At 39.7% G+C, this 15,233-nt stretch overlaps 1 protein-coding gene across 2 annotated transcripts in view; it reads left to right on the forward strand.

Moving 5' to 3' along the window:
- PHYKPL (5-phosphohydroxy-L-lysine phospho-lyase) overlaps positions 1–15,233 on the forward strand; it is a 35,427-nt gene that overhangs the window by 9,824 nt on the left and 10,370 nt on the right. The gene's annotated exons all lie outside the window — the stretch shown is intronic.

Below are 15,233 nucleotides of genomic sequence, written 5' to 3' on the forward strand. Positions count from 1 at the left end.
CCTAAGTTCAGCGGCACTGAGAGAACATGCAGGGGGTGAGGGGAGCATGGTCATCAGCAGGGGCTTCCTCAGAAAGAGCTGAGGAGTCAGGACCCATCCTGACATCATGACGAGCCATGACGAGCCATGGAAGGGTTTTAACTGGGGACAGATGAGGTCTGAAATACACTCGAGAAGGATCTCTGGTGATCAGTGTAGAGAAAGAACCAGAGGTGGGGAAACGGATCCAGAAGGATCTTGTCTAAGACAGGAAGACCCAAGTCTGGGCACAGGCCACAGGGAGGACATGGGCAGGGACAGTGTCGAGGGAAGAACTCACTATGACTTCTCAAAAAAGAGCCAGTTCAAATTGGGGCTGAAACATGTCAGGATTGGGCAAGGTGGGCAAAAGTTGGCAGAGGTCGTTAAGGGTGAGGGCTGATGGTTTGGCAAATCGTCACTTTGTGCCCAGGAGACACGCAGATAGAGCTCCTGCCCTGGACCAGACCTGTAGACACCTGACCTTGGAGGCGTGGACAGCTTGCATTCGGGGACAGCACAAGGGACGAGGGATGGGGGAGGGAGGGCGGAGAAGGGGTGTCCTGTGAGTGGGGCGTCTGGGGGAACAGGGAGGAGCAGCCCTGGGAGCAGGAAGGAGTGTGTTGTGAGGGCTGAAAGACAGATCTGGGTTTTTATTTCTTTGGCTTAACCTGAAGTGCCCATAGTTAGATCATACAAACCGTGGTTCATGAAGACTCATCCTCTGTCCCTGCACGGTCCTCTCTTCATTAGCCAGCTATCCAGGTACTTTTGTTTATGTAATAAGCATCCAAGAAGCCATTATTCCAAATGAAAGTTAGGACCTGGACAGTAACCTGCATCTACCCGTATGGTTGCTCCCCAGTCCCATCTCATTGCCTCTGCCACCCCGGTAACCATCACCACGTTCATTATTTATTCTGGTTGTTTTTTTAACCTTATAAAACGTGTATCATGCTGTGTGTTGTCTTTGGAGATTTGTTTTTTTCACCTAACATTAAGTCACTAAGAATTGTCCACATTGTTTGTCACTGAAGTTTGTTGTTTCTTTAAGGGTATGTGTTTACTTTGAGAGAGACAGAGACATTGGGGGGGGGGGGGGAGGGACACAGAGAGAGGGGTTGAGAGAGAATCCCAAGCAGGCTCCATACTGTCAGCACAGAGCCCAACTCAAAGCTTGAACTCATGAAACCTGAGATCATGACCTGAGCTGAAACCAAGAGTCAGACGCTTAACCGACTGAGCCACCCAGGCACCCCTGAAGTTTGTTTTGACTGCTTTATACTGTCCCCACCATATGAATGGGCCCTGGCTTATTTGTCCATTCCTCTTGATGTGCTCTGGGGTTGTCCCCATGTTTTTTGCTGCTATAAATAACTTTTATAAGTTTCTGTTGTACATGTGCAAAGAGTCTGTCTTAGGAATAGACCCTACAAGTGTAATTGCTAGGTCGTGGGGGTCTGTGTTCACCTCCATTTTAACAGATGATGACATCTGTTTTCCACAGTAGGTCACAAGTTAGCATCCTGCCTGTGGCGGGTAAGAGATTCTGTGGGTCTACTTCCTCTCAAATGCCTTTTAACATTTGCCGGGCAAGTAGGATTAAAATGGTAGCCCCTCATGTCAGGAAGTGGTCTTGATACGCCATTCCCTGGTTTCAAATTACGTGAAACATCTCTTCATATGTTTTTAAGTTTTTGTTTAAATTCTAGTTAACATACAGTATAATGTTAGTTTCAAGGGTACAATATAGTGATTCAGTGCTTCCATACAACACCCAATGTGACACCCATTGTGACAAGTGTGCTCCTTAATCCCCATCACCTATTTCCCCCACCCCCACCCACCTCCCCTCTGATAACCTTCAGTTTGTTCTCTTTAGTTAAGAGTCTGTTTCTTGGTTTGTTTCTCTCTCTCCCTTTTTTCCCCCTTTGCTTGTCTGTTTTGTTTCTTAAAGTCCACATAGGAGTGAAGTCATAGTCATATGGTATTTGTCTTTCTCTGTGACTAACTTATTTCGCTTAGCATTATATTTTCTAGCTCCATCCATGTTGTTGCAAATGGTGAGATTTCATTCCTTTTTATGGCTGAATAACATTCCATTGTTTATATATACCACATCTTCCTTATCCGTTCATCAGTCGATAGACACCTGGGCTGCTTCTATATCTTGGCTATTGTAGATAATGCTGCTATAAACATAGGGTACATGTAACCCTTTGAATTAGTGTTCTTAATATTCTTTGGGTAAATACTCAGTAGTGCCATCGCTGGATCATAAGGCAGTTCTCTTTTTAACTTTTTGAGCAAACTCCATACTGTGGCTGCACCAGTTTGCATTCCCAACAGTGCACAAGGGTGCCTTTTTCTCAACATCCTCACCAACACCTGTTATTTCTTGTGTTGTTGACTTTAGCGTTCTGACAGGTGTGAGGTGATATCTGATTGTAGTTTTGATTTGCATTTCCCTGGTGTTAAGTGACAGTAAACATCTGTTCATGTGCCTGTTGGCCATCTGGATGTCTTCTTTGGAGAAATTTCCGTTAGTGTCTTCTGCCCATTTTTTAATTGCATTATTTGTTTTTTGAGTGTTGAGTTATATTAGTTCTTTATAGATTTTGGATATTTTCGTATGTTTATTGGCCATGTGTTTCCTTTTCTGCAAAATGCCTGTTTTTTCTTTTGCCCATTTTTTGATTGAGTTACTAGAGCTTTTCTTACTTATTTGCAGGAGTTTTGTGTGCCTGTGTATATGCATTTGTGTATGTGTATATATGCATTTGTGTGTGTGTGTGTGTGTACACAGGGGCACACACACACGTATTCTTGATACTGGCCTTTTGTCAATTGTGTAGGTTGTGAATATGTTCATCCCATTTATAACTTGCCTTTCACTTCTTTTACATATTTTTTGTTGAACCACACTTTTTAATTTTAGCATGGACTACATCAGTCTTTCCTTTAATAATTCTTTTTGTGTCTCATTTCAGAGATCTCTCCCTACCGCTAAAGTCTACAAGGTATTCATCTACAGTTTCTGTCAGGTATCTTAACATTTTTTTTTTTTTTGACATATAAGCCCTTAGTCCACCTGGAGGTGATTTTTGTACATGGTGTGAAACAGGAATCACATTTCATCTCTGTGAATGTGAATAACATGTTTTTAGCTTCCTTTGTTCCCCCGCTGATCGGACATGCTACCTGCATTACGTAACCAGAGTTCATATGCACACAGGTGTGTTTCCAGGTTTTTCTTTCTGTTCTTCTAGTCAGTTTGTCTATCTGTTGCTCTACCACATTGCCTTATTACTAGAACTTCTTAATGAGCTGTATGTCTGGTAGAAAAGTTCTCCTCTGACCTGTTTTTTCCTTCTTCAGAAGTGTTCTGGCCATCCTGGCCCTTTACTATTTCACTGATGTTTTATTTTAAAGTTATCTTTAAACAGGAAAAACCCTGTTGGAATTTTGATAGGGAAATCACTTGAATCTGTAGATGAATTTGAAACAAAAATTGATGTATATTATTGAATCTTGCTACCCATGAACATGGCATACCTCTCCATGTTTTATAAATTCCCCCACAGAGATCTTACACATTATTAAATTTATTCCTAGATATTTGAAACTTTCTATCATAAAAGATGACCTCTCTTTATCTGTATACTCTTTGCTGCTGCTGTATAAAATATGGACTTTTGTATATTAATTTTTTTATCCATTCTCATGCTAAACTGTTCTATCACTTCTAGTAATTTATAGGCAGACCTTTTCTTCTTTGTTCCTATGTAAAAAATCATATCCTCTCAAAAAAATGGCAGTTGTTTGATTATACTGGGTGAGACTTCCAATACATAGTTGACAACCAATGGTGACAGTGGGCATACTTGTCCAGTTTATAGGAATATTTATAATACTTGTCCATCAAGGATGATATTTGGTATAGATTTTCATTTCATCTCTTTTTTAATGTTTTTGGGGTTTTTTGGGGTTTGTTTTTTTTTTGAGAGAGAGAGAGAAGAGTGCAAGGAGGGGAGGGGCAGAGAGAGGGAACACAGAATCTGAAGCAGGCTCCGGGCTCCAAGCTGTCGTAGTAGAGCCCGATGAGGGGCCCAAACCCACGAATCCTGAGATCATGACCTGAGCCAAGTCGGACGCTTAACTGACTAAGCCACCTAGGTGCCCCTAACAAAAATTAATTTAACACTAATTTTCTTAACATTAATTATTCATATTTCCAGGTTTTAATTTCTATCCAGTAAATATTAATAGATATAACCTATATAAACAGAAGCTCTTTGGGTTCCTCAATAATTTTTGAGAGTGTAAAGGGATTCTAAGTTCTACAATGTGAGGGCTGAGGCACCTGGGTGGTTCAGTTGTTAAGCCTCTGACTCTTGATTTCTGCTCAAGTCATGATCTTAGTTGTGAGACTGAACCCCACGTTGGGCTCCATGCTGAGCATGAAGCCTGCTGGGGATTCTCTTTCTCCTTCTCTCTCCCTCCCCTGCTCACGTGCACTTACATGCTCACTCTCTCAGAAAAATTAATTAATTAATTAAATTTAAAGTGAGGACCACTGCAATATTCAGCTCTAGGTTTTTCAAAAATACAGCAGAGGGGCGCCTGGGTGGCGCAGTCGGTTAAGCGTCCGACTTCAGCCAGGTCACGATCTCGCGGTCCGTGAGTTCGAGCCCCGCGTCAGGCTCTGGGCTGATGGCTCGGAGCCTGGAGCCTGTTTCCGATTCTGTGTCTCCCTCTCTCTCTGCCCCTCCCCCGTTCATGCTCTGTCTCTCTCTGTCCAAAAATAAATAAAAAACGTTGAAAAAAAATTAAAAAAAAAAAAAAAAAAGATTTAAAAAAAAAAAAAAAATACAGCAGAGTATTGTTAACTATGGTAACCATTCTGTACATTATGCCCCCAGAACTTATTTATTTTGTAATTGGAAGTTTGTAACTTTAGACCAACTTCACTAATTTTGCCCAACCCCCACCCTCTCACCTCTGGCAACTACCAATATGTTCTCTGTATCTAAGAGTTCCATCTTGGGTTTGTTTTTTGCTTTTAGTTTTGATTCCACAAATAAGTGAGATATATTATTTGTCTTTCTCTGTCTGACTTATGTCACTTAGCATAATGTCCTCAAGGTACAGGGTATGTTGTCACAAATGGCAAGATTTCCTTCTTTTTTTTAAGGTGGGATAATATTCCATTGTGAATATATACCACATTTTCTGTATCCATTCAACCATGAGTGGACATTTAGATTGTTTCTCTGTCTTAGCTATTGAAAATTGTGCTGCAAGAAACATGGTGGGGTGCAGATATCTCTGAGATAGTGTTTATGTTTCCTTTGGATAAATACCCAGAAGTGGAATTGCTGGATCATATGGTAGTTCTTTTTTTTTTTTAATAGTTATTCATTTGGGGGAGAGTGCAAGCAGGGGAGGGGCAGAGAGAGGGGGACAGAGGACCCGAAATGGGCTCTGCACTGACAGGCTGACAGCAGCAAGCCTGATGTGGGGCTCTAACTCATGAACCACGAGATCGTCACCTGAGCGGAAGTCAGAGGCTCAACCGACTCAGACACCCAGGTGCCCCTGATCATTCTAGTTTTAATTTTTGAGGAACTTCTGTTCGGTTTTCCATAGTGGTTCCCCCTATTTGCATTCCCACCAACAGTACACAAAGGTCCCCTTTTCTCCACATCCTCACCAACGTTTGCTATTTCTTATCTTCTTGGTAAAGCCATTCTCCCAGGTACGAGGTAATACCACAGTTTTGATTTACATTCCCCTGATGACTGGTGATGTTGGGCACCTCTTTGTGTACCTGTTGGCCATCTGTGTGCCCTCTTGGGAAAATGTCTGTTCAGATCTTTTAATGCCCATTTTTTAATCATATTGTTTGCTTTTTGGCTATTGAGTTGTGTGTATTCTGTATATATTTTGACTATTAGCTCCTTATCAAATACATGATTTGCAAATATTTTCTCCCATTTGGTCAGTTGCCTTTTCATTTTGTTGATGGTTTCCTCCGCTGTGCGGATGCTTTTTAGTCTGATGTAGTCCCACTCGTTTATTTTGTTGCCTTTGCTTTTGGTGTTAAATCCAGAAAATTGCCAAGACTGGTGTCAAGGAACTTATCAGGTATGTTTTCTTCTCAGAGTTTTATGGTTTCAGGTCTTATATTCAAATCTTTAATCCATTTTGAGTTAATTTTCGTGTATGGTATAAAACAGTAGTCAATTTTCCAGGAATTGAATCTTTATCACAAAGAGTAATCTTTTCCATTCCTAATAATGATGTTGGGTCTTAAATCATATTTTATCTGATATGAGTCCACCTTTCAGTCAGCTTTAGATGTGTTTCTTTTATTGAATATATATCTAGAATTTGGGGGGTTTTGGTGTAAATTTGTTAATATTTTACTTTAAAAGTGATTACTTAAGACAATTTAAATTTAATGTAATTATTGGTATATTTAGGCCTGTTGCTAACATCTTCATTTATAATTTCAGTTTATCATGCTTTTCTCTTTTTTTTTTTATTTATTTTTTATTTTTTTTTAACGTTTATTTATTTTTGAGACAGAGAGAGACAGAGCATGAATGGGGGAGGGTCAGAGAGAGGGAGACACAGAATCTGAAACAGGCTCCAGGCTCTGAGCTGTCAGCACAGAGCCCAACGCGGGGCTCGAACTCACGGACCGTGAGATCATGACCTGAGCCGAAGTCGGCCGCTTAACCGACTGAGCCACCCAGGTGCCCCATGCTTTTCTCTTTTAATAGTATCTGTATTAAAAGTATTCCATCTTGGGGCGCCTGGGTGGCGCAGTCGGTTAAGCGTCCGACTTCAGCCAGGTCACGATCTCGCGGTCCGTGAGTTCGAGCCCCGCGTCAGGCTCTGGGCTGATGGCTCGGAGCCTGGAGCCTGTTTCAGATTCTGTGTCTCCCTCTCTCTCTGCCCCTCCCCCGTTCATGCTCTGTCTCTCTCTGTCCCAAAAATAAATAAATAAAAAAAAAAAACGTTGAGAAAAATAAAAGTATTCCATCTCAAATCATTTTCAGTGTAAGCCTTTATATTGCAGAACTTCTGCGATCTTGTGTGCCTAAGAATATTTTTTATCAGGGCCTTATATTTAAATATTTTAGCTAGGGGGTATCTGGCTGGCTCAGTTGGTGGAATATGCAACTCTTGATCTCAGGGTTGTGGGTTTGAGCCCCATGTGGGGTGTCGAGATGACTTAAATAAACAAACTTTAAATAAAAATTCAGTGGTTTTTAGTGTACTCACCAAGTTGTACCACCATCAGTACTGTCTTAATTCTGGAACATTTCCATCACCCAGAAAGCAGGCCCATACCCATTAGCAGCTACTCCCTGTTGCCTTCCCTCTGTAAGTCCTGGCAGTCGCTGTCCTTTCTATCTCAATGGATATGTCTGTTCTTATAAATGTATTTCATATAAATGAAATCACACATGTGGCCTTTTGTGTCTGACTTCTGTCACATAGAATAATATTTTCAAGGTTCATCCATGTTATAGCATGAATCAGTACTTCATTCTCTTTTGTGGATGAATAATAATTCCATTGTATGAATAATGCCACATTGCATTTTTCCATTCTTCCATTAATCAACATTTCCCCTTCTTGGCTCTTATGAATAATGCTGCAGTGAACATGTGTGTACATATGTTTGTTTGGACATATATATTCAGTTCTACTGAGTAGGCACCTGTGAGTAGACTTGCTGGATCGCATGGCAACCCTAGGTTTAACTTTTTGAGAAATGACAGACTTTGTCCAAGCAGCTGTACCACTTTACATGCCCGCCCACAATGTATAGGGGTTCCAATTTCTCCATATCCTCTCCAGAATTGTTATTTTCTGTCTTTTATGATAGCCATCCTAGTGAGTGTGAAATAGTACTTCATTGTGGTTTGCATTTCCCTCATGGCTAGTGATGCTGAGCATCTTTTTATATAGTTAATTGACCATTTATATATTCTTTAGGAAATGTCTACGCATTGTCCTTTGCCCATTTTTTTAATTGGGTTACTTATCTCTTTTTGCTGAGTTGTAAGAATCTTTAATTTTTAAAAAGTTTTTATTTTAGAGCATGCATAACTGGGTGAGAGGGGCAGAGAGAGAGAGAGAGAGAGAGAGAGAGAGAATCTTAAGCAAGGTCCATGCTCAGTGCAGAGCCTGATGCAGGGCTCAATACCATGACCCTGGGATCGTGACCTGAGCCGAAATCAAGAGTTGGATCCTCAGGGTGCCTGGATGGCTCATCAGTTAAGCATCCATCTTTGGCTTAGGTCATGATCCCTGAGTTTGTGAGTTCGAGCCCCGTGTCAGGCTCTATGCTGACAGCTCAGAGCCTGGAGCCTGCTTTGGATCCTGTGTCTCCCTCTCTCACTGCCCCTCCCCCACTCACGTTCTCTCTCTCTCTCTCTCTCTCTCTCTCTCTCTCTCTCTCTCAAACATAAATAAACATTTAAAAAAATTTTTTTAAGTTAGATGCTCAACCTACTGAGCCACCCAGCACCCTAAGAATTAGATACATATCCTAGGTACTAGATCCTTATCAGATAGATAATTTGGAAATATTTTCCCCCATTTCTGACTTGTTTTTCACTTTCTTGGTAGTCTCCTCTGAAGCACAGAGTTTTTAATTTTGAGGGAGTCCAATTATTTTTTTGCTTGTGAGTGCCTTCAAGTCATATCTCACAAACCACTGATGAATCAAAGGTCATGAAGATTTACACCTTTGCTTTCTTCTAAGAATTTTATGATTTTAGCTCTTACATTTAGGTCATTGGTTTATTTTGAGCTAATATTTTGCATATGGTATGAGGTAGGGGTAACTTGACTCTTTTGCATGTGGATATCTTGTTGACTCAACACCATTTGCTGAAGATTATTTTTATCCTTGGGGCACCTGGGTAGCTCAGTTGGTTGAGCATCCAACTTCAGCTCAGGTCATGATCTCGCAATTTGGGAGTTCAAGCCCCACATCAGGCTCACTGCTGTCAACGCAGAGCTCGCTTCAGATTCTCTGTCCCCTTCTCTCTGCCCCTCCCCCACTTGTTTATTTAAAATATTTAAAACATATTTTTTAAAAAGACTATTTTTACCCCATTGAATGGTCTTGACGCCCCTGTCAAAGTTGACCAGCAACAAAACCTAAAATAACTAAATAGGATTACATCTATAATCAAAAAGCTTGTATACAGAGAAGGAAACTATCAACAAAACAAAAAGGTGGCATACTGAATGGGAAAAGGTATTTGCAAATCATACATCCAGGAAGGGGTTAATACCCAAAATATGTAAAGAACTTACACAACTTAATAATTAAAAAAAAAAAAAGTTGAAAAATGAACAGAAGCCTTGAATAAACATTTTTCCGAAAAAGACCTACAGATGGCCAACAAGCACATGAAAAGATACTGAACACCACTCATCATCAGGGAAATGCAAATCAAAACCACAATGAGGTATCTCCTCACACCTATCAGAATGGCCTTTATCAAAAAGATGAAAAATAACAGGTGTTGGCGAGGATGTGGAGAAAAGGTGTTGATGGGAATGTACATTGGTGCAGTCACTATGGAAAGCAGTACAGAGGTTTCTGGAAGAAAAAAAAAAAAAAAAACTTAAAATAGAGCTACCATATAACCCAGCAATTCCACTTCTAGGAATTTATCTGAAGAAAATAAAAACATCAATCTGAAAAGAACTATCCACTGCTGTGTTCATCATGCGTTATTTGCAAGAACCAAGATAGGAAAGCAGCCCAAGTGTTCGTCAATTTGTGAATGGATAAAGAAGACGTGGTATATGATGTACACAGTGCGATATTACTCACCCATAGAAAAGAATGAAATCTTGCCACTTGTGACAATAAGGATGGAGCTAGAGAGTACTGGGCTAAGTGAAACAAATCAGAGAACGACACATACCATATGATTTCACTTTTATGTGGACTCTGAAAAAACAGTTGATACTGAGTTTTGTGAGTTTTTATATAGTTTGGGTATTAAGCCCTTATGAGATTTCTTATTTGCACATCTTCTTCCATTTAGTAGGTTTCCTTTTCGTTTTGTTTATGATTTCCTTCACTGTGCAAAAGTTTTTCAGTTTGATGTAGTCCGAATGGTTTATTTTTGCTTTTGTCGTCCTTGCCTGGACAGATCCAAAAAGATAAATGTCCAAGAGTTTACTGCCTGTTTTCTTCTGGGAGTTTTATGGTTTTAGGTCTTACATTTAAGTCTTTAATGCATCTTGAGCTTATTTTTATATATGATGTAAGAAAGTGGTCCAGTTTCATTCTTTAGCATGTAGATGTCCAGTTTTCCTAACACCATTTATTGAATACACTGTCTTTTCTCCATTGTATGTTCTTGCCTCCTTTGTCATAGATTAATTGGCCAAATAAGTGTGGGTTTATTTCTGGACTCTATTTTGTTCCATTTGTCTACGTGTTTGGTTTTGTGCCAGTGCCATGTTGTTTTAATTACTATAAATTGTATCATTTGAAATCTGGGAGTATGATTGATACCTCCTGCTTTGTTCCTTTTTCTCAAAGTTCCTTTGGCTATTGGGAGTCTTTTTAGGATTATTTGTTCCAGTTCTGTGAAAAAAATGTCACTGGGTATTTTGATACGGATCGCATCAAATCCATAGGCTGCTTTTGGTAGTATGGACATGGGAATAATATTAATTCTTCCAACCCATGAGCACAGTATATCTTTCCATTTATTTGTGTCATCTTCAATTTCTTTCATCAGTGTCTTACAGTTTTCAGGGGACAGCTGTTTCATCTCCTCAGTTAAATTTATTCCTAATTATTTGTTGATGCAATTGTAAACGGGATGGTTTCCTTAATTTCTGCAATAATTTGCTACTAGTATATAGAGACACAAGATTTCTGTTTATTTTGCATCCTTCAACTTTACTGAATTCCTTTATGCTAATAGTTTTGGGGTGCAGACTTGAGAGTTTCTTATATTGTAGTAGGTCATCTGTGCATCATGACCGTTTTACTCCTTCTTTCTAATTTGGATGTCTTTTATTTCCTTGTCTTGCCTGATTGCTGTGGCTAGGACAGTGTTCAATAAAAGTGGCAGGAGGGAGTATCCTTGTCTTCTTGAGGAAAAGCTTTCAACGTTTCACTATCGTGTATGATGTTGGTTGTGGGTTTGCCATGTATGCCCTTTTTTGTGTTTGAGGTATGTTCTGTCTGTACCCACCTTTTGTAGAGATTTTATTATGAATGGATTTTGAATTTTGTCAAATGCTTCTTCATCTCTTGACTGACTGATTTTTATCCTTTGTTTTGTTAATGTGTATGTATCACATTGAATGATTTGCAGATATTGAACCATCCTTGCATCCCAGAAATAAGTCCCATGTGATCATGGTGTATGAGCTTTAATGTATTAGTTGAATTTGGTTTACTAGTATTTTGTTAAGCATTTTTGCATCTTATGTTCATCAGGGATATTGGCTTGTAATTTTCGTTTTTTTACAGTGTCTTTGGGTTAGGTATCATGGTAATGCTGGCCTCATGAGCATAAATAAGTGTTCCTTCCTTTTCAGTTTTTTGGAATAAACTGAAAAGTTTCAGAAAGATAGGTATTAACTCTTTAAATGTTTGGTAGAATTCACCTATGAAGCTGTCTGGTCCTGGACTTTTGGTTTGGGGGAGTTTTCTTTGTTTTCGTTTTTGTTTCTTTACTGATTGAAATTCATTACTAATAATCATCTGTTCAGATTTTTGTTTTATTCCTGATTCAGTCTTGGAAGATTGCATGTTTCTAGGAATTTATTTATTTCTTCTAGGTTGTCCAATTTAATGGCATATAATTGTTCATGAAAATCTTTTATGATCCTTTATATTTCTGTGGTATTGGTTGTAACTTCTCTTTCACTTCTAATTTTATTTGGTCCTCTCTCTTTTTTCTTGACAAGTCTGACCAAAGGTTTTTCAATTTTGTTTATTAAAGAACCAGCTCTTAATTTCATTGATTTTTTTTTTTTGTCGTTAGTCTTTATTTACTTCTGTTCTGATCTTTATATTCTTCCTTCTACTGACTTTTGACTTTATTCTTTTTTTTTTTAGCTCCTTTAGGTGTGAGCTCAGATTGTTTAAGATTTTTCCGGTTTCTTAGGGGCAGCTGGGTATCTTCATCGGTTAAGTGTCTGACTTCGGCTCGGGTCATGATCTCACAGTCCAGGAGTTCGAACCCCATGTTGGGCTCTGTGCTGACAGCTCAGAGCCCGGAGCCTGCTTCTGATTCTGTGTGTCTCTCTCTCTGCCCCTCCCCTGCTTGCATTCTGTCTCTCTTTCTCAAAAATAAACATTAAAAAATATGTATTTAAGATTTTTCCAGTTTCTTGATATGGACCTGTGTCACTATACTGCCCTGTTAAAACTGCTTTTGCTGTTTCCCATAGATTTTGGAGCATTGTTTTTTCATTTTTGTCACAGGTATTTTCTTATTTCCTCTTTGATTTATTCATTAACCTATTGGTTGTTTAGTAGCATCTTGTTTCGCCTCCATGTGTTTGTATTTCTTCCATTTCCTTTATTGTCAGTGATTTCTCCTTTCACACTGTTGTGGTTGGTAAGTGTGATTTCATTCATCTTCAATTTATTAGACTTGTTTTGTGGCCTTGTGATCTGTACTGGAGAATGTTCCATGTGCACTTATTCTGGGGTGCCTGGGTGGCTCAGTCCGTTAAGTGTCCAACTTCAGTTCAGGTCATATTCTCACAGCTGGTGAGTCTGAGACCTGTGTCAGGCTCTGTGCTGACAGCTCAGAGCCTGGAGCCTGCTTTGGGTTCTGTGTCTCCCTCTCTCTCTGCCCCTGCTTCGCTCACATTCTGTCTCTATCTCTCAAAAATAAAAATGTTAAAAAAATTTTTTTAAATGATCCCTTTTATCATTATATTATGCTCTTCTTTATCTCTTATTTCAATCTTTGTTTTAAAGTATATTTTGTCTGATATAAGTATTGCTACCTTTTTGCTTCTATTTGCATGGATTATCTTTTTTCCATCTCTTTACTTCCAGTTTGTATGTTAAGTCTGAAGTGAGTCTCTTGTAGCCAGCATATAGATGAGTCCTGGGTTTGTTCCTTTGTTTAATCCATTCAGCTACCCTGTGTCTTTTGACTGGATCATTGAGTCCATTTACAGTTGTAGTGATTATTGATAGCTATGTATTTACTGCCATTTTCTTTTCTGCTGGTTTTGCAATTCTCTATTGCTTTTTCTCTTGCTTTCTTGTGCTTTGATGACCTTCCTTACTGTTATGCTTAGATTCCTTTCTGGGTTTTTTTTTTGTGCATCTATTATAGGTTTTGGGTTTGTGGTTACCATGAGATTCATATATAACAAGCTGTGTATAGCAGTCTGTTGTAAATTGGTAGTTAAGTTCAAACTCATTCTAAAAACATTATATTTTGGGAGCACCTGGATAGCTCAGTCAGTCAAGCACTGGACTTTAGCTCAGGTCATGATCTCACGGTCCGTGGGTTCAAGCCCTGCATCGAGCTGTGTGCTGACAGCTCAGAGACTGGAGCCTGCTTCGGATTCTATGTCTCCCTCTCTCTCTCTCTCTGCCCCTCCCCCACTCACACTGTCTCTAAGGAAAAAAAAATGTTTTTTAGTTACATTTTTACTCCACTCCCCCCCACACGCACATTTTATGGTTTTGATGTCACATTTTCACCATTTTATAAGTGGTTGTTCCACTACTTTTTCTATGTTTGCCTTTACCAGTGAGGGGTTTTTTTTTTCTCATATTTCCTTATTTCTAGTTACTGTCTTTTCTTTTCTGCTTTAAAAAGTCCCTTTAATATTTTTTGTGAAGCCAGTATAATGGTGACGAACTCCTAGCTTTTGCTGACCAGGAAATTCTTTTACCTCTACTTATACTCTGAATGATAACCTTGCCAGGCAGAGTATTCTTGGTCATAAGGTTTTGTTTGTTGGTTTGTTTTTCCCTTTCAGCACTTTGAATATATTATACCACAGCCTTCTGACCAACAAAGTTTTTTTTTTCCTTTTTTTTTAATGTTTATTTTTGAGAGGGAGTGTTCACGCAAGCATGAGCAAGGGAGGGGCAGAGAAGGGGGGCGGACAGAGCCAAACCAGGCTCCTCTGTCCTGGATCCAAAGCAGGCTCCGTGCTGACGGCAAAGAGCCTGATGTGGGGTTCAAACTCACGAGCCATGAGATCATGACCTGAGCTGAAGTTGGATGCTTATAATCAACTGAGTCACCCAGGAGCCTCTGACCTACAAAGTTTCTCCTGAAAATTAGCTGATAGTCTTATCAGTGTTCCCTTACTACTTGCTTTTCTCTTGCTGCTTTTTTTCATGTCTTTTATTTTTTTATTATTTCTTAAAGTTTATTTATTTTGGGGGCACCTGGGTGGCTCAATCAGTTAAGTGGCCAACTCTTGGGTCGGCTCAGGTCATGATCTCATGGTTCGTGAATTTGAGCCCTGCAGCTCTGTGCTGCTCTGTGGAGCTCTGTGCTCCACAGCTCTGTGCTCACAGTGTGTAACCTGCTTGGGATTCTCTCTCCTCTTCTCTCTCTGCCCCTCCCCTGCTCACACTCGCTCACTTGCTCTCTCTCAAAAATAAATAAAAATATTAAAAATTTTTTTTAAATGTTTATTTTTGAGAGAGAGAGCAGGAGCAGGGGAGAGGCAGAGAGAAAGAGAGGGAGAGAGTCCCAAGCAGGCTCCACACTGTCAGCATGGAGTGCAGCACAGGGCTCGAACCCACAAACTATGAGATCACGACCTGAGCCAAAACCAAGAGTTGGATGCTTAACTGACTGAGCCACTCAGGTGCCCCATCTCTTGCTGCTTTAAGATTCCCACTGTCTTTACTTTTTGACATTTTAATGATAACATGTCTTGGTGTGGGTCTCTTTGGGTTCATCTTATTTTGGACTTGTGCTTTCTGGACTTGTATGTCTTGGTTAGGCAAGTTTTCAGCCTTAATTCTTCAAATAGGTTTTCAGTCTCTTTTACTCTCTCCTCTCCTTCTGGGACCCCAGTATGTGAATGTTAGTACACTTGATGTTGTCCCAGAGGCCCCTTAAATGATCTTGTTTTTTAATTCTTGTTTCTTTTTACTGTCCCAGTTAAGTGGTCTCCACTACCGTCTTCCAGATCACTGATCCATTCTTCCA

Source organism: Panthera leo, chromosome A1 (genome assembly GCF_018350215.1).
Source record: "Panthera leo isolate Ple1 chromosome A1, P.leo_Ple1_pat1.1, whole genome shotgun sequence".
NCBI classification, from domain to species: domain Eukaryota; kingdom Metazoa; phylum Chordata; class Mammalia; order Carnivora; family Felidae; genus Panthera; species Panthera leo.